We start from the raw sequence: 7805 nt of genomic DNA on the forward strand, positions 1-7805 counted from the left end.
TTCTAACAAAACAATGCGGATTTAAGTTAGGGGTGGGGGACGGGGGGGGGATCTGTTTTCTGCGGATTGGACAAACAAGGAAAGAAAAACAAACAGAGCCCTCACTCCCACACTTTCCTTCCCTATTTATTTTTAAAAGCTTTGTTAGTACAGTTGTGGCAAACATATGAATTTAAGGCCTGATTTAAACATATCAAAGGCGATTTTCATGTGAATACACAGTGAGGTCATCAGGCTCTCTAAGCAGTAGGCTAGAGCAGAACATTCAAATTAATGTTGAAAAATTGACTCGGCAGATTTAATGAATGCGTACAAATGCCAGGTGTGAAAACAGGATAACAGCTTTTTAAATTTAGCCAGCAATCAAAATGCTAAGTTTAAAGTCGGGAGACAACCATGTGACTTCAAGCCCAGCTGATGTGTTGTTTGATTTATATAACCTCATGGTTATATAAAGGTTAAATAAAATAATCAACTACTGATGTCATGCACCTGCCCTCCAGTGGATGTGAATTAAGAAAAATATAGAAACTTAATTTTGCTTAAAGCTGTGTTAAGGCATCCCATTTATCCCAAGAAAACTATTTTTTTTAATTGAACGCATTTGCACCAATGCCCTCATTTTACTGAAATGCACCTGGACATAATCCAACCGCCACTTAATCCCTGTTTTTCTCAAAAACGGAATCATTTTTTATTCTATGTCACTGGTATATACACAGTGCTGAAAAAGTGGTTTGATGAAGGAATTGCATAACACTAAATATCCCCCATTGATTTTTACTCACTGCGTTTATCTGATAAGTATTCAGTACTTATATCCTATATCAGTACTTTTATACAGTATATCCAGTTATACTTTTATTTTACTGATTCTGTATAATTCTATCCAGAAAAAGAGCTATATATGTCTATATATGAGCTATATATGTCCCTCTGATCATTACTCATTCTACCTTTTCTACCAAAGGAATTTGAATCCATTTTAGATTACTGTACTTTTAACAAAGTTTGAGAATCGAATGCCACAAGCACACTGTTAACACCATTAGAATCACAGCTAATTATTGACACATTGGTAATCCCTTCCCTGAAGAAGTTCAAAGTTAACTGTTGAGTTACTACTATATGAAGGCTATTATAATTTGCTTCTTTCAACTTGAGCGATTTCCTCAAATAGCCTTCTGGCCATCTAGACTTTATTTTTTTTAAAACAATTTCTAACTTCCTTTCTGAGCTTGTTATGTAATAATGAATCTGTCCACTGCTTACATACTCCACATCCTTACCTAATTCTCATGTTAAAATGTGGAAGGTGTTGTTTTGATTGCCTGCAACTAAAAGACAATTTTGTAGTACTATATGAAATCCACAGCACCCACCTGTGTCATAAGATGTCAGTTAACGTCTTTATATATGCTTTTGCAACCTTAAGGGCATACAGGTATGACAACAAACATTTAAAGGAAAAGGAAATTAAGTCTTTCTTATCAATAACATTTGTTATAGAAAACCAAACAAGGGATATGTGCACCGGTAACCATAAACTGCTTGCATACCTCTGTGTTAGCTGTACCTCTATCTAATGAGAACTCCATCCTCTTACCCACAGGCATTTTACTTCTAATTTGTGTGATAAGCTGTCATTGAAGTAATTATAACATGTATAACAAGTTACTGTTACTATTCATGCAAAACCAAACTCCCTAAAAATGGTAAATCTGAATAAGGCAAAAAAGAATAAACATGGTGCTGCCACTTAGTTCCTGATTCTATAAACAGAACCGATTTCACAGTGGAAACTTGGATAAGTTACCTTATCTCGTGAAAAACTGACTCACAATTCATAACTCAACAATATTTTTATTTTTCATAACAAGCCAAAACACAATACAAGGCAATAAATAATGCATAAAACCATTCCTGAAAAACCAAACATAATCTTTTAAGTTAAACAGGAACGTAAGTTGCCCTTATTCTTTTGAACTGCATTACATCAAAGTCTTCTTCATCCTCTTCCTCATCAGTGCCTACATCTTCGAAGGGCTCGTGCAGGCAGTTCAGGATCTCCATGTCATCCTCCAAAAAATCAGCGAGGTCCTCCAATGCAGCGCTTTCCCCTGGCTTCTTCGCGTACTCCTTTTCCAGCTCTGCCCCTTCACTCTCTCCATCCATCTCTCCCTCACTGGTGTTACCTTTTCCGTCCTCCTTTGTCACACTCCCTTTGCTTTTCAAGTCTTGCTGCATTTCGCATTTCCTCTCCTCTCCTCTCCCTTGCTTTTGCACAGCTCTCTTGACCCCCTTTGCCTTTCCCTTTATCTTTCCTGCTTTCTGGTTCTCTGTGGCACTCTCCAGGCCTCTCTCTTGCTCCCCCTCTCCTCCCTCCTGACCTGTGTAGTCAGTGATACCCTGGATGGTCTGCTCCTGGACTTTGAGCTGGGGCTTTGCCACTCGCAGTGCTGCTGTGTGGAAAAAATGGAGTAAGAAAACAAATTATGTGTGTGGTGTAAAGCAGGAGAGATAGCCTGCAGTCCTGAATGGCTACAGTGCTAGTTTTTGGGATGGCTCAAACCTTAGGGATTAATTGAATTCACCGGTTGGCTAAAAGAGTTTTCTCACCTTGTTTCCAAGGCCCACATTTGCTACTGATGGAGTGAGAGGAAACTGAGTGAAGGGAGACACAGTAGCCCTACAGTGCCTCAGTTTGACACGGCTACATTAAAGTACTTTAATGCCTCGGTCCTGAGCATGCTGGCTTCTTCCCAACCACAGTTGCAATCCCAGAATTTTAAGACGCTGTTAATTTTCCTTAATTAAGCACTTTTTGTTTTTGAAGGGCTTATTTACCCTCTTAAGCCACATTTAGTCAGAAACAGCAATGTTTACCATGAAGGATAAATGTCCCAGGCAATAATTAAATATTATCTGAGGTGAATGGTGAATAGGCTTTTGCACGGAAATCGCATGGAAATTTGCCCGATTGCCAGGCCACTAGACAGCCGCACTGCAAATTGTTTAAAATATGTATGTGACGTGCTAGATTTACAATAACAATGACCAATGCCATCTATGAACCTGGTTTTGATATTAGATGGTCATTAACCAGTTCTGACCGTGCTTGTCCTTGGTTTTCTTGTGCTTGGGTTTTGTGAATGAAGGAGTGAGCACTCTCTCCTCTGCCCCCCCTCCTCCTACGTCCAATTCTTTGCCACAGGAATTGGCCTCCCCCGCAGACCACTCTGTGAATGAGCACAGACCAGGATCAAACCAAAGTCATGGCTCAACAATTGTGGTCCTTCCCAACCACAATTGCAATCCTAGAATTGTATTTGTCTCGGTACTGTAGTTCCTCAAGTTGTAGTTGTCTAGGTACAGTAGTCACAGGCTTGGCCTATCTACCTTGTGTATACGACATGTTCATGGCCTTACAACCAATCATATATGAATAGTACCTCATCTGACCTGTTCGGTTGTTTGTTGTATGACCATGATATGCACTGTTTTGTGCTTTGGATAAAAGCGTCTGCTAAATAAAATGTAATGTGAGACGCTGTTAATTTTCCTGAATTATTTAAGGTACAATTCATATGACTGGTTGTAAGGCCATGAACATAAGTTCAGTGCACATGGTCAATAGGTCAAGTCTGTACTACCATACCAAGACATCTACAACTTCATTTGTGATACTAGATGGTCATTAACCAGTTCTGACCTTGGTTTTCCTTGGTTTTCTTGTGCTTGGGTTTGGTGAATGAAGGCATAAGCACTCTCTCCTCTGCTCCCCCTCCTCCTACGTCCAGTTCTTTGCCACAGGAGTTGGCCTCCCCCGCAGACCACTCTGTGAATGAGCACAGACCAGGATCAAACCGAAGTCACGGCTCAACTCAAAGGCGTGGATTATACACAAACCTGTCATTGCAGTCAAGCCACAATGCAGAAGACGGACGCCAGCATTGATTAAAACAAAAACAAATGACATTCGCAACAGACAACAGGCTGTGGAAATGTAATAATCTTACTCCTGAGATGTTCTGACCTGCTTTGCTGGGAGCTTTCTCCTTTGGTCCAGCGAACAGTGTGTTCATTGCTTTCTTTTTCTCTCCCTTCATTCTCTCCTTCTTTTCCCCAGGCACTGTGGATGCCCAGAGAGATGGATTACCAGGGGGCCACGTTAGTGGGTTGCAGGTTGCAGGTTCCACATTGTTTGTTTGCTCCAGTGCAAAGAACCATCAGCAGAGCCCATAATGTTCACAATCACAAAGACTTGTTTCCTTGTCTTTACCGGTATAAAATTTATATTTTTAAATTTCATTCTATTTAACACCCACATTTTTTAATCAGTGGCTGTAACTGTGCTTGTGTTTGCTACTTGACAAATCTTTAACTTTTTATTTACAGTAATGAATCTGCCGAAAATGTACATTCGAAAAACTCATGGCAGAGCTAAAGAACAACAGAACTAAAAAATGCCCATTTTAAACCTTGCAAGTAGAAGTATATCCGCCGAACCTCAGCCAGTGTTCTGGGGCAAAGTGTCCACGTCTCCTTCATAGTCTGACACTGCGAGCTAAAGGAGTTCCGAAATTGTCAATTTCTCTAACTAAAGTTCACAGCTGGCTGTGGTACGTACGGTACCATGGACTGTGCATCGTTCATGATACAAATTGTACCATTAGGTCAGCATGCTGTTACATCCCTACTGAGAGGCAGGCAGTAAGAGCAGTTGGAGGGTTGCCGGTTTCAATCCCACCCTGGGTGTGTTGAAGTGTCCCTGAGCAAAACACCTAACCCCTAAATGCTCCTGACGAGCTGGTCAGCGCCTTGCATGGCAGCTAATCGCTGCTGGTGTGTGAGTGTGTGTATGAATGAGAAGCATCAACTGTACAGCTCTTTGAATAAAGGCGCTATATGAACACCATTTAACATTACCTTTATTATTGTTTGGCTTTGGTCCGTTTCTGCCATTCTGTATGTGGTCTGAAGCCTCTTTGGCAGCTGCAAGTTTAACAGCAGATCCCAGAGTGAGCTCATCACAGTATCTCCTTAAATCCAATAATCACCCTGCAGTAACTACCGTTTTCTTGGGATATTCATTACTGTGAATCACCTACTAATCTGTCCTCTTAAATAGCTTCATAACATTGCTTTACCATCTGTCTCTCTTAATTCCTCTTGGCATTGTTTTAACCCATCGTGCCCTTTTTGAATTTGTGAAGCATTTCGAGCATTGCTAAAAAACGTCACCCTTCCAAACAATACATATCCCTATCAGTGTCCCAATATTTTTGCCTTCTTTGGCAAAAAGATTTTCTAACAAGTTTTCCACATTGTATTGTTCAACATAAGTCCTATGATATGCACTGTTGCCATGTTATAGAGAGAATTGTATGTTTTTTTTAATCAATGGAAAGTGTGACTCATTTTTATATAATGCTCCAGTGCCCCATTTTTCTGCATTAGTGATGATAGACAGCTTTAAACTGAAGGCATATGCTCATTACAGTTCCACGCTGCATTGGGTTGACTGGTTTTATTTACAGCATATATTGTACATTTTTTGGGACAGTGACATGCTTTTTATTGTTCTGGATCTGGGCTTCAGCACACTGGAGGGTATTTGCATTCATATCAGGAGATCTTAATTACAGGTATGATATAAATCACTAAGGCATATATGCCATAACAGTGTGGTGCATGTCACATACACTCAAATTGTAGCACATGTTGGATGATAAATACATCAACTTTTTTTTTTTGATGCTGTTCGTAGAGGTTAGAAATGTAGGTTTTCCTAAATATAGGTGTAAGTTAAACCCACCCTTCTTTTTAGCTCCAGGCTTGGCTCCCTTCCTGCATATTTTCTTACGTTTAGCATCGAAATCCTCCTAAAACACACACGCACGGGTACACGCACATAACCACCCACACACAGGAATGCACGCGCACATACGCACACATGCACAGGCAGAGGGGCGTGTATGTACATACACACACGCACACTCAAGTGTGGATTACTCACAATTACTGTACAATGCATGTTGCATAACTCCTTTGTATTCATTATTTATGACTTTAGAGTACGGAGGATTTTCTACCTCATCGCAGGAGTACTCCTCGGTTTGTTCTGTAGGAACAAAGGCAAAATTTCAAAAGGAGTCCTGTAAGAGTTGAATAATGGAGCAGGGAAAGCGCAGAGAAACACACTGTGACTCACGGTTCAAAAATGAATTATTTACCCCATGTCTCAGAAGGGTTGCGTACTTTATATCCAAATAGTAATTTATCTGTAAACATCATTTAAAAAATACAATCAATGCTTTTATTTATATGTACATATATCACTAAAAACATAAATCACTAAAAACTGAAAATAAGCAGTAAAATTGAATGAAATAAAATGTATGGATTTGGATGTTCCAAAGTTGCAGTGATCGTACTACACAGACTTGCAGAAAAATTTGGTATCTACAAGATAACCTGCAAACCGTGGGAGGTGAAACTGTACAGAGAACAAATTGGATTATTCAGCATGTCCTCTCTGTCATGGTGACAAAGCACTGAACTGTCGATCTATCTCATTTGTAACTGGGAGTGGAGGTTTACTGCAGGGACAGTTTCATGAAAAATAATACAGCCAATGAGGAAACAGAAAATGAGGATAGTGGCTCTGGTGCATGACAGAGACCTGGAATGTTGGTGGTTCAGGCCTCGGTGTTGCAACAATAAGATCCACAGCTATTGGGCCCTCGAGCAAGGCCCTTAACCCTGCATTGCTACAGGACCGACTGTCCCCTGCTTAGTTTAACTGTAACTGTAAGTTGCTTTGGAAAAAGGCGTCAGCAACGATAAGGTCCACAGCTATTGGGCCCTCGAGCAAGGCCCTTAACCCTGCATTGCAACAGGAGCGATTGTCCCCTGCTTAGTTTAACTGTAACTGTAAGTTGCTTTGGAAAAAGGCGTCAGCATCGATAAGATCCACAGCTACTGGGCCCTCGAGCAAGGCCCTTAACCCTGCATTGCTACAGGAGCGATTGTCCCCTGCTTAGTCTAACTGTAACTGTAAGTTGCTTTGGAAAAAGGCGTCAGCTAAATAACAAAGTATTATTATGATTTTATTTAGCTCACAAGCAGGCTGTTTATTTCCTCTGGCTTCACTTTGTTTAGTTAATGAATCAGCGACATGTACTCTGCCTTCAGTCGGGGAATAAAGTGTGGACATCCTCCCAGACTACCGAAGGCACATTCCCCACTCATCGCTCCATCGGCAGGGCTCCCAACAGTGATAGTGAAGAAGCCTTTGGGACTGTAAAGCTGTGATCACACTAACCAGTCTTTTCCTGTTGTTTGCTCCACGGTGTCCCAACAGAGACAGCAGCCCAAATTGTCTCTGTGTGAACTAAACAAAGTCCCCTAGTGTCACCAACCGACACTCCTCCAGACCTTTCAGTCAAAAGTTTTCAACAAATTGGACAAAAAAGTCTAGTAACATAATACAGATACTTCATGTACTTTTATTTTAATTTACAATTTTTTCATGGTGATATCTGTCACTGTCAAACAGTTTTTTTATATACAGGTTTGCACGGCATTAACCATTAACACATTTTACAAAGCTTTACAAATTCATGTTACTACCCTTCATGCACAAGGGTAGTACTGCAGAGGGTAATGTACAACAAGCACCTCCACCCAGTCACGGGGGACCAAAATCGGAAACCACTGGCCACTAGCAGAACCAATCAAATTTCAGAACACAACAAAATCCAACCCACTCATTCACTGAGAATGTGTGAATGTGTATTTGT

Source organism: Conger conger, chromosome 3, assembly GCF_963514075.1.
Source record: "Conger conger chromosome 3, fConCon1.1, whole genome shotgun sequence".
In the NCBI taxonomy this organism is placed as follows: domain Eukaryota; kingdom Metazoa; phylum Chordata; class Actinopteri; order Anguilliformes; family Congridae; genus Conger; species Conger conger.